Here is a 12,651-nt window from a genome sequence, read left to right on the forward strand (position 1 = left end):
GTCTGAGCCTAACCGGTCTTCATCTGGCTGTGATATCCTGGACATACCTTCTACACTTCCTGCCTGTGAGTGGACCCTCAGCCCGCTGGCCCCGGAGCACGTCCTTCCTTCCCTGCTCAGCTCTCCAGGCCCGGCCGTCAGCTGCATTCCAACCGGGCTTGGCAGGAAACTGATGGAAATATTAGGGTAAGCATATTAAACCACCAATATTTAACCATTTCGTGCCTGCAGAGGCAAATGTCAAATCCACTTGGAGTCATTTCTGTTTTGCCGGTTGGACTCCCCGTGACCAACCGATCAAGCTTAGCTACAAAACAATCGGCCCTGCTAGAGCCGGCAAACCCATAAGTCACTTTCAAGGTCGGAAGCGGCAGAAACCGTCCATTTTCAGTTCAGCATGTGCTAATTTGTTGATCCTACCCTTTAATTACCTCCAAGAGAAATCAGCCTTGTTTAAACCCTGCTTGGAGAGGAAACCGTAACTGTGTGTTATTTCACAAGTAAAGGAAGTATCAGTTCGATTTATAAGAATTTCCACAATGTTTTTTTTTTTAATTTCTAGACAGAGAGAGAGAGAGCACAAGAGGGGGAGAGGGATGGAGGGAAGAGAGAGAGACAGAGAGAGAATCGTAAGCAGACTCCATTCTCAACACGGAGCTCAACGCAGGGCTCGATGCCACAACCCTAGGATCATGACCTGAGCCAAAATCAAGAGTTGGACGGTCAACCGACTGAGCCACCCAGGTGCCCCTCCAATAACGATTTTTAATCACTAATAAAAGTACAATGGAGGTTTTAAGCTTGTGGAAAACTAAACTATTATTATTTTGTTTTAAACACCAGGATTTAACCTCTAAATTAATGTATCCCCCTTCCAAGCTGCCTCTTTGAAAGACCATGACCTCTTTCCAGGGTTAGCATGCAGGGATCAAAGCATCTCTCGAGAAGCTCTTCGACATGGCTTTTCATTTATAGTAGTTTCACTCACCTGGACAACTCACTTTATTCCTCGCATGAATCACTAACTGACTTCTGGTCTTCTCAAAAGATTGAGCTCATTCTTCCATGGGACGAGGTGTCACCAACATTATACCCCAAACAGAGCCTAAGGGAAAAGCATTGAGACTTGCTTTAAGTTCCCTATGAGTTTAGTGCATAAACTCCCAAGATAACTACCTAGAAGTGGTTCTCTTTTATCTAGAAATTTAAGTTCTAATAGACTGATTTGTTTAAAGTCCCTGGGTTTTCAAGGGATACAGGAGGGCTGATGCATAGGGGCACTTGTACCCCAGTGTTTATAGCAGCACTTTCAACAATAGCCAAATTATGGAAAGAGCCTAAATGTCCATCAACTGATGAATGGATAAAGAAGTTGTGGTTTATATATATAATGGAATACTACTTGGCAATGAGAAAGAATGAAATCTGACCTTTTGTAGCAACGTGGATGGAACTAGAGAGTGTTATGCTAAGTGAAATAAGTCATACAGAGAAAGGCAGATACCGTATGTTTTCACTCTTATGTGGATCCTGAGAAACTTAACAGAAGACCATGGGGGCGGGGAAGGAAAAAAAAAGTTAGAGAGGGAAAGCCAAACCATAAGAGGCTCTTAAAAACTGAGAATAAACTGAGGGTTGATGGGGGGTGAGAGGGAGGGGAGGGTGGGTGATGGGCACTGAGGAGGGCACCTGTTGGGATGAGCACTGGGTGTTGCATGGAAACCAATTTGACGATACATTTCATATTTAAAAAAAAAATTTTAAATGAAGTCCCTGGGTTTTATGATCCCACCTGTTTGGGACAAAACCTCCCTACTTCCCCAGAGGAAAACCAAACCCCACTCAGGTCAAGAAGCACGAGAGCATGAGGTTGCTCCATTCCAGCTTCAGAGGAGCCAAAAACCCAGCCGGGACCAGCTGACCCCCAGCCATCTCCGAGCCACATGAGTTAAATAAATGCTTACTGCCGTGTGCCACTGAGATTCCCCGATTGTGTCTTACACAGCACTGGATTGGCCACAAGAAAAGCCAAAATAGAAATTGGCACCGGAAGTGGAGTGCTAGTCTACCAAAGACCCAAAATATGTTGAATGGCCTTGGGGGGTCAATGGCAGGAAGGTGAGAAACTTAAAGAAGCTGAGAAAATGGCAAGACAGCAATATTAGGAGAGGCTGGGGCAGTGCTGATCTGTGTTACAGAGTAAGAATATAGTTAGAGACCGTATGGATCCGGGCAGAGATCTCCAGGCGAAACAGCGACAGCGTTTTGTAGCAATATCCGATGGAGGTCCTTTGGGTAAGAGAGGAACTCAGAAAAGAAATGGCCACTTTGCAAGCAGAATTTAGAGGAATTCAGGACCTCAGAACTTGATGGGTTAGAAAAGAAAACTGTTTCTCATCTCCAGCCCTTCCAGTCTGCAAAATAGTTTCCAATTAGGATACAGCCTGGCGACAGCAATCAGTCCCAGGACACGTCCATCATGACCTGGTCTCAGAGTCGGGACGAAATCAAGCTTACGGCCATAAGATCTTTGTAAGAACTAACGTGGGATAAAGTGTGTGGGCTGGAGTGAACTCTCTCGCTGGACCTAAAGACTTTTAGGAACCATAAGTGTGAGATGTGAGGGAAGCCGGATATACCCCCAGTACCATGAGTACACGGAGACAGGAATATCTCAGAATGAATTATGGGTGTGGCTTTTGGTACACAGAGTGAACTGGAACTAAATACAAATCAAATACCATGCTTTTGAGAGAGCCATATAAGCAAAGTGCTGGCAGCCAGGGCTGGAAGAGATTGTTCAAGATACCAAATGATCTCTGGGCTCCTATATGAGTTAGGGCTCCAGAAAAACAGAACCAATAGAGCCACTTGATAGATGAAGATAGATGATAGTTAGACAGATAGATGATAGATAGATGGATAGATAGATGGATGGATGGATAGATAGATAGATAGATAGATAGATAGATAGATAGATGATTGATAGATGATGATGATGGTGATGGATGATAGATGGATGGATGGATGGATGGATGGATGGATGGATGATAGATGATGATGATGGTGATGGATGATGGATGGATGGATGGATGGATGGATGGATGATAGATGATGATGATGGTGATGGATGATGGATGGATGGATGGATGGATGGATGGATGATAGATGATGATGGTGATGGATGATGGATGGATGGATGGATGGATGGATGATAGATGATGATGATGGTGATGGATGATAAATGGATGGATGGATGGATGATAGATGATGATGGTGATGGATGATGGATGGATGGATGGATGGATGATAGATGATGATGGTGATGGATGATAAGTGGATGGATGGATGGATGAATGGATGGATGGATGGATGAATGATAGATGATTGATGATGATGGTGATGGATGATAGATGGACGGATGGATAGATGGATGGATAGATGGATGGATGGATGGATGGATGGATGGATGGATGATAGATGAGATGATGGTGATGGATAAGAGAGGGATGGATGGATGGATGGATGGATGGATGGATGGATGATAGATGATTGATAGACGATGATGATGATACAGACAGACAGACAGACAGACATCAACACATGACAGATGATGGGGGAGACAGGGATTTATTCTGAGGAACTAACTCACCTGACTGTGGAACTCGAAAGTCCACCGCCATCACCACCCTCACCACCTTCACCATCTTGAAAAATGGCAGCTCTGATCTGCCAGTTGTTCAGGTCAAAATCTTGAAGTCTCCTAATTACTCTTTTTTTGTTTTTCCTTTCTCACATCCAATCCAATTCATCAGCCAAGTCCCTTGGCTCTTCCTGTGAAATGCCTCCAGAATCCGCAAGTCTAGGTGATGCCTCTCCCCCAGCTCCCGGCCACCATCATCCCTGAACCCTGACTATGGCGCCCTGACGGGTCCCCCGGCTTCTCCCCTCGCCGTCACATGGTGACCAGACTCGTCAAGGGCGAGTCAGATCATGCCATTCTCTGCTCACTACTCGACAATGACTCTCCTATCCCTCAAAATAGAACTCCACACGAGGGATCTGGTTCCGGCCCTCAGCTGTGAATTCGGCTCCTATCACAGACCCTTTGCTGGTCGCACTCTTGCTAGGCTGGCTTTTGTAGCAGGTGCTGCCAGGGGCCACCCCCATCCGTCAGCACTCACTGACCCTCCGTCCGGGGTAGCCTTCCTGCTACCAGATCCTGTCACTCTCGGCTTGAGCACTTTCTGGTGTGGGGGGCCCACACTCAGGGAAAGCCATCATACCGGATAGCAGCTCCCATCTAAGGACAGCACGGACTGGGGGTGTCGATAGCTCTGTCTCCTCCCCCACCCCTGGATAGGGAGGAACAACACTGAGGCTTCTTAGACACATTCCCTGTGGTCCTGAGCAGGATCACAGCACAGCGGTCCACAGCGAGAGCTCGGTCATTAATGCGTCTTGCATTTGCCCCTTCCCTTTCCCGCCTCACTTCCGCACTTCTTTGGCTGGGCTTCCTGGATCTCTTCCCAGGGAGTCTACCTGCACTTGAGTCCTTGTCTCAGAGTCCGTTTCTGGGATCAGAACCTGATAGAGCTTCCTCACTGTTCCTTAAGCACGCCAAGCACACCTCAGGGCCTTTGCACTGACTTCACCCCAGCCTGATGCTCTTTTTCCATTTACCTGATTGGCTCACTCCCATGCTTGCTCAGGTCTCCACTCAAATGCTACTTCACACAAAACATCTCTCACAAGCCCACCTCCCATCTTTTCTCTCATTATTCCTCGTAACACTTTAACCCCCAAGCTTAATTGCTGTTGTCTGCCTTCCCACTCAAACACAGTTCCACGAGAGTAGGGCCACTGCCTGAACTGCTTGCTTCTATACTGCTGCAAGCCCAGCACAGACAGTGCCGGGCACAAAGTAGGTGCTCATTAAAATCTGTTGACTTAACATTGCTTTTTCCATTGCACCGATTGGAACGATAATAGCTAACATTTACTGAGCACTTGCTACGGGTCAGAGTTGACACACGCTGACCTTTATCTGTCGCCACAAGTCCTACTGTTACCCTCCCTTCACAGTGGAGCAAACTGAGGCACAGAGAGGCTACGGGGATCCCTCCAGCCACACAACCATGAAGGGGAGCCAGAATGTGCCTCCAAATGGTCTGGTTCTGGAGTCCACGGTCTACACCACTTTCCTACTCTCCTCGAGTCCCAGAAATGTCCACAATCACATTAGGCAGCAAGCTGAGCAGACCACACACCCCACGCTTTGTTCTACCTTTGGACTTTCACTCTTGATGTTTTCCAACTATTAAAAAGAAATACATATTTATTGTAGGGAACTTGGAAATTCAGGGAAAAATAATAAAGAAATTTAAATCACCTAGCAACCCTGTTCACATGTGGTTGTTTTTACTAGGCTTTTCTCATGCACACGTAGGCCTTAAATACTTAATGCAAAATTAGTATCCTACGGTGTAGACATTTTGCCTTACTTTTTGCATCCTTAAAATTATACCGTGAACATCTGTTGTGCTAATATCCTTTGAAAACATGGCTCGTGATGCCTACGTCATATTGCGTCGAACAAATCGCCGTGATTCACTTAGAAGCGCTCTTACTCTCGGACACTGAGCTTGTCTCAAATTTTTTTGGAGTCAACGTGCATGTACATAAATCTGTCTCTATCAATGGACTATTTCCTTAAGACCATTTCCTATAGGCAGAACGTCTGGGTCAGAGAGCATTCATGTGGCTAATAAAGTGTGTGATGCACGCTTCCCAACGCTGCTCCCAAAAGGTTTAACTAATATTTACTCCCGCCAGGGTAGATAAAGCCCCAGAATTCCACTACGAGAGCTTTCTTGGCTCAGTTACGCTGCCCTCCCAGTGCACCCAAACCCTGATTTTACAGATGAGAACGGAAAGCCCAGATCAGCTACAGGGCTTGCCTGAGATTAGGGACAATAAATGACAGTGTCTCAGAAATAGGAGAAGACGGATCAGGAAGCAGGTGACCCTCACCTGACGGAGAGGTCCCCGGCCTGGGATGTCACCTCCCCACCTCCCAGCTCCTGGCCACCCACAGACTCTCTTGCAAGACAACACAACACACTACATCTTCGGTGATTCCAGAAACTACACCTCTTGGAAACTGCCAGAACATTTCCAAACCACGGTCAAATTATGATTTCTCTCAACCACACAGTCACCAAATGACCCATGTGATGAGGAATTTGCTATTTGCTGCAGACAAGATCCAACACCAATAAAATGTTCTGGCCTGAAGCTGTTCAAAGGAAGGCCTCTGTTTTTAACTCTAAAATAAAAGTAAGAGTAAATTTGTCAGCTGTCCGCAAGTCGTAGGTAAACCGAAAACACGGGCCTTTGTCTGTAGCCTTGCTCTACAACAAGACAAGGTTTCCGACCTCTGCAGGGATTTCGGTCACATCAATGGGACCAGAACTACCTTTAGAGCTCAGTGAAAGCTGTCACTCGTCGTCACATCACCACCCAAAGCCAGGGCTGTGTAGCAAAATATTCCCACTTGTCCTTTTAGAACTTGGGAGTCTCTAGTTTCTTTTTCCAAAGACATGCCAAAAATGATCTTTTAAAAATAGCAACTGAGCCATGATTCATCAATTCTGCTTTCTCTATCCACTTTGAAACAAGATAGATCTACTCCAGATTTATTAGGTAAGGATGCCTGTTTTTTTCGGGTGTTTTTTTTTTTTTTATCGCTTAGAATAATTTCAATAAAGGGACCAAAATTCTACAAGCAAATGCATGGGCTGAAAGAGCTTGGAAAGTCTCTACAATTCATCTTCTTTTAGGTATACGACATCTTCTATTTGTAATCTTGTGTATACTTTTATTTTTAAATTTCGTACCATTTTTTCAGTTCAAATGAAAACTGATCGCAATTGCAAACACCCTAAGATGAGCTTAGTGTCCTGTTCACCTGTTGTCCTCAACACCCCCAACCTCCTTGTGTCTAATACATTCCTGCTCGATTCTCTTTACCCATTTGTCCAGCAGAAGAACCCCCCTCCCCCAGCAGACCTGAAGTGGTTTACCCTGGTTTCATAACGAGGCTGACACAGGCAGCCCCAGACCCCACTGCTGAGTCTAACTCTGTTCCAATCTCCCCACCCAGAGGGACAGGCTGGTTAACTGCTCCCCAGCCAGGCCCTGTTCCAGCAGCCTGCACATCTGCTATGTCACCTAGCAAACTTAGGACTGTGTTGAAATCATCCTTAAGTTTAGTGACATTTTAGGGGCACCTGGGTGGCTCAGTCAGCGAAGCATCCAACTTTGGCTCAGGTCACGATTTCGCGGTCCATGGGTTCGAGCCCCACGTCGGGCTCTGTTCTGACAGCTCAGAGCCTGGAGCCTGTTTCAGATTCTGTGTGTGTGTGTGTGTCTCTCTCTCTCTCTGTCCCTCCCCTGCTTGTGCTCTGTGCTGTCTCTCTCTCTCTCTCAAATATAAATAAACATTTAAAAAAAATTTTTTTTAAGTTTGATGCAGTTTTAGACTGGTCATGAACTTCGATCAGTAAAACGTTTCTTTTTTAATGTGATTTATTTTGAGAGAGAGAGAGAGAGAGAGAGAGAGAGTACAAGCAGGGGAGGGGCGGAGAGAGAGGGAGAGAGAGAATCCCAAGCAGGCTCCAAACTGGCAGCACAGAGCCCAACATGGGGCTTGAACTCATGAACAATGAGATCATGACCTGAGCTGAGATCAAGAGTCAGATGCTTAACTGACTGACCCCCCCGGGGCTCCACAAACATTTCTTTCTTAAGCCACACTCCCAATACCTTTTAAAATACTGATCTGTAAATGATATACCACTGTTGTCATAATTTTATGTGCACTGAAAAAGTATAAATGTGGAAGAAATGCCTGCCTGGCTCAGTGGACAGAGGATGCAACTCTTGGCCTCGGGGTCGTGAGTTCAAGTCCCACGTTCGGCATGGAGCCTACTAGATATAAGATAAAATAAAAACCTAAAAAAATCATAATAAAATAAAATGAATGAATAAAAGTTGAAGTTTGAGATTAAAAATAAGTATGCACCGAATTCCTAATATTTTCTTCGAACACCCCAGGGGGTCAGCTCACATAGTAGGTGCACACACACACACACACACACACAAACCTGCACTGAGGTGTTCACACACTTTCTAGGACCTTCCAATCCAATCCATCCCCGGGCTTGAGTGTAGAGTCTGAGCTGTACCTTGGCCAGCAAGGAGCCAGGATGCCAAGTGGTTTAAGGAGCCCATGCGGGGGGGGGGGGGGGGGGGGGGGGGACACGACAATTTCTACTTTAAACTGATCTCACCATAGACACAAGGCTAAAAAAAATAAAATAAAACAGCAAGAAAAGAGTATTTCCTGCAACGTCCCGCTCTTGTATTTTTATATCCCTGAAGTGTATCACATCCAACCCATTTATAAAGAATACAATTTATATGGATTTTTTTGTTGTTGCGGGTCCAGTATAGTTCCCATCTCAGTGCCTCTAAACCCAAGTTACTGCGAGAGGAATGTGTATATTTATTCAGAAGAAAAATACCTGCATTCGTAAGCGAGAATATCCATCAGGGTCACTCTACAGAAAATGGATCAAGGCGGGGATTGTTCAGAAACTAGAAAAACCCCGTCTGGCCAGTTTTCAAGACGCGCCTCCGCGACGGGCAGAGGTGGTTCCCGTTTTGGCCAGGCGGTGGCGCTCGAGGCAAGTGGTGCGGCTCCTGGGTCCGGGACGCGCTGACCCCGAAGGGGCTCTCGACGCACGCTGTTCGGAGAACGCGCTTGCCACCAGTCCAGAAACATCGAGTCGTTCCCTGGGCGCGTTGGGGTGAACGGACGAAGCATCTGGAAGCCACGCATGGCGAGTGTGCGCCGCGGAGAGCACAGGGCCCGGCGCCACAGGGGGCGACCTGGCGTCCGGATACGCGCGGGCGCCCCTGATGGAGACCCGCAGCAGGTGCAGCGCCGGCCGCTGCCGGAAGGGAAGACGGGCTCCCCGCGGCGGCCACGGGGATGCCAGGCGGGCAGGGACCAGAGAGGGTGGGGGCCAGGGTGCTGCGCGCACAGCGCAGCCCGGCCCGGCGTGCAGTCTAGGGCCTCGTCCCGGGAAACTCGAGTCTCAGCCTCGTTAGGATTCAGCAGTTTGGAATTAACCCCACCTGTCCTTTCAGATTTCCCGAGAAGCCTTTTCAAGTCACATTCGTTCTCCTTTCGTATGCAAACGAATCCAAGGTGATTGTTTTTGCCGGGTGTCTGATCACTTGACCAAACTAAGGTTGCCTTTTCGGAGTAAAAAAGATCTTCTGCCCCGCAGATCACTGTTTGAATACAAGTAATTATTGCCTCTATTTAAATAAATCTGAAAAACAACAACAACGACAGGACCACGTAGGCAAAAGTTCAATTTAAGGAAGGAAGTTCTTCTAAAAGCTAGGCTGTGTCCATTTTGCTGAAGTCTGCATATATTTCAAGGAAAGACGTCTGAAACAAAATGTTGCATAAACCCGAAATTAAAGGCAAATACCTAGTCTTTTCCATAAAACAAAGCCCTGCCCTTTGTAAGAATTCAACTATCTAGAGATGTATACCTTTGGTTTCATTTCCAGTTTCTAAACAGCCTCTGACGGGCGTCATCTCTATGAAAACCTCATTTGGTTCCTCGAAATTTTGGGCAAGGACAAGGACTGTGGCTCACGGTGGTGCAGTCCGGGAAAACAATGAAAAGGATGAGAAAAAGCCCGCGTCGCCCGGGCAGTAACATTTGTGCAGCTGGGATAGCACGCCCCTGGTCCAGTAACGCTCAAGTTCACGACAGGCTGCAGCGGGAGAAGAGAGCCCCGTCCTCTGTCACACCATGTCCTAGTCCCTCGACAATTTCCTGTGCCTTCTTTTCCTGACATCACAAGGGCTTTCTGCTCTGGGAGCGACCAAGACCTGTAGACGGACAATCCGAACGCTCCTTTCTCTCAGGAAGCACCTCTTGAATATAGGTGCGCGTGCGTTCTGTCCCCTCACTCGACTCTCCTCTGGCCCAGGCGAGTGTAAGCAGATGTCGGATTGTTATGTTATTTGTGCAACTTGGGGAAAGGCGGGAAAATGGAGAGTTGTTGTTCCGCTCTGTACTGGATGGCTGGTTGCGAAACACCTACCCAGAAAAGACTGTGGGTGCTCTGTTTTTTCCAGCTGCCCCCCCTTCTTCACAGCAGATGTAGTTTCTGTGAAATAGACGTGATCTGCAAAAACAGAAGTGCTTCTTTGAAAACAACGTAGTCATGCTCTGCAAAGTTAGACCATACCCCAATGCAAAACAGGGTGGGAAACATCCCACTGAGATTTGGATCCAGCTCTGAGATTTGGTGCAGAAAACCAAACGCCTAACCGGTTCATTGTGGGAAAGCCCATCCGAGCTCCGGCCATTGTATTCAGGAAAAATATCCACTTGCCAACATTGACTTGACCTTTCTATTTTCTATCCCATAAAGAACAAAGAAAGGAGAGCAGCGGGAGGGCATTCCTGGTTAAATAAACAGCCTACTTAAGACAGGGGCCGTCAGGGCGACCGGGTGGTTCAGTGGGTTAAGCATCTGACTCTTGATTTTGGCTCCTCATGATCTCACGGTAGTGAGATCAAGCCCGGAGTTGGGCTCCCTGCTGGGTATAGAGCTTGCTAAAGATTCTCTCCTCTCCCTCTGCCCCTCTCAGAAAGAAAGAAAGAAAGAAAGAAAGAAAGAAAGAAAGAAAGAAAGAAAGAAAAGAAAGAAAGAGAGAAAGAAAGAAAGAAAGAAAGAAAGAAAGAAGGTTAAGGGGCTGAAAACATAGTTTCCGAAGGTAATTTCCCAGATTCAAATCCCGTCTCTGCAAATTACTAGACTAGTGACCTTGGGCAAGTCACTTAACACCTCAGTGCCTCAGTTTTCCCATCTGTTCAATGGAGATAATAACAGGACGACCTCTTTAAGTGGCTGCAAGATACGAGTGAATACATGTAAAGTATTTGAGGTTGGCTCTGCTGAGACCACAGAAACTGTTCCCCTATTTTATTTTGTTATTATTCTTCAGACCCATGGCTTTTTACCCCACACACAGGTAAAAAGGTTTCATTGCCAGTATGTTTTAACACTGTAACAATGTAACCTGTGTCTAACACCTCGTGCTCTGTAGGGTTTTCAGAAATGCTTGTTAGTTTGCTGAGAAGATAAAACCACTCTGGTTTAGAGGTAGCTCCATAGAATAAGGAAAGAACTTTTTTTTTTTTAATGTGTTTTGATGTTTTTGGAAACAGCCTAAGTATCTCCCAATAGGGTAATAACCTAATTATGGAAGGGGCACAGAAAGTTGACAAATAATTGAAATAATATAAATAAATGGCCCACGATGTGTTGAGACAAAGGTATGAGCGTTTTTATCAATAGCACACTCTCAAATGGCTTATAAAATGGGAAGGAAGAAGTGAAATGTTAAAACGCTCTCAGTGGTTTCTGTGAGTGATGGAAAATGCGTGACTTTTATTTCCTCCACGGTACCTTCCCAACTTGGCAAATTGCCACAAGGTGAGTGGGGCAGTGAACTTGGCGCAAAGCACAGCTTGAGGCGTTTAAACATTTATACCTCCCCAAAGCCATTTTACTTCGATGGTGCCATTGTACCCATTTCACAGATGGGAAAACAAAGAAGAGGGAGAATACATAACCTGCTCACGGCTATACCCTTGTCACTGGGTTCTGGCTCCAGAATGACCTTAATCATCAGGGGACCTACCCCATCTCTTTGTGTACACAGCACTTTGAAACCAGGGGGAAAAGGTCATTTTTAGAAGAACTTAATGTTATTCTACAAATAATTTGACAAAATATGGTGTTTACGTGAGAATACGTTCTTCACACATAATATAGATTTAGTCTTTATACAGCCCCAAATAGGATCGGAAAAATACTAAATTTGTATGGCCTGTTTAGGCTTTCCTAAAATATCGTTTCTTTCAAATATCTCTGTTGAAAGTGCCTTTCAGAAATACAAATCCAGATTCCTCCTCTAAACAAACATCACCACTATATTATTAAATCTACTTTTAAAAGCATATTTGAGCTGGGGATAACTTGGAATATTTTTCTGCAATTTGGACCTGGAAATGGCCGTGTGGAGAAGAGAATTAGAACCTGAGCAGGAAGTCGGGACTGACCTCCCCCCCCCCCCCCCCCGAGGCCTCTGTAAAATTCTACACTTGATTGTGTTCTGTATCTCCTTTGAGCATCGAGGTTAAGAATTTGAACGCAGAGGTGAAAAACAAGACATTTCTTTTTCACTTAAAAATACATTCAAGGGGCGCCTGGGTGGCTCGGTTGGTTAAGCGGCCGACTTCAGCTCAGGTCATGATCTCGCGGTCCGTGAGTTCAAGCCCTGTATCGGGCTCTCTGCTGACAGCTCGGAGCCTGGAGCCTGCTTCCGATTCTGTGTCTCCCTCTCTCTCTGCCCCTCCCCCGTTCATGCTCTGTCTCTCTCTGTCTCAAAAATAAATAAAACGTTAAAAAAAAAAAATAAAAAATAAAATAAAATAAAAATACATTCAATTTGACATCTTAAATTCGGCATACCTGTGACTTTCAAAA

The 12,651-nt window shown here is 45.9% G+C and overlaps 1 long non-coding RNA gene across 1 annotated transcript in view; it reads right to left on the bottom strand.

The window, feature by feature from the left end:
• LOC125175747 (uncharacterized) overlaps positions 1-10,166 on the bottom strand; it is a 46,519-nt gene extending 36,353 nt beyond the window's left edge. The window contains exons 1-2 of the long non-coding RNA XR_007155954.1: positions 8,589-10,166; positions 989-1,105 (exon numbers count right to left, since the gene is read on the bottom strand). This is a non-coding gene — a long non-coding RNA (uncharacterized LOC125175747). The remainder of the gene's footprint in view (positions 1-988; positions 1,106-8,588) is intronic.
• Between the last annotated feature and the right edge of the window lie 2,485 nt (positions 10,167-12,651).

This window comes from Prionailurus viverrinus, chromosome C2 (assembly GCF_022837055.1).
Source record: "Prionailurus viverrinus isolate Anna chromosome C2, UM_Priviv_1.0, whole genome shotgun sequence".
In the NCBI taxonomy this organism is placed as follows: domain Eukaryota; kingdom Metazoa; phylum Chordata; class Mammalia; order Carnivora; family Felidae; genus Prionailurus; species Prionailurus viverrinus.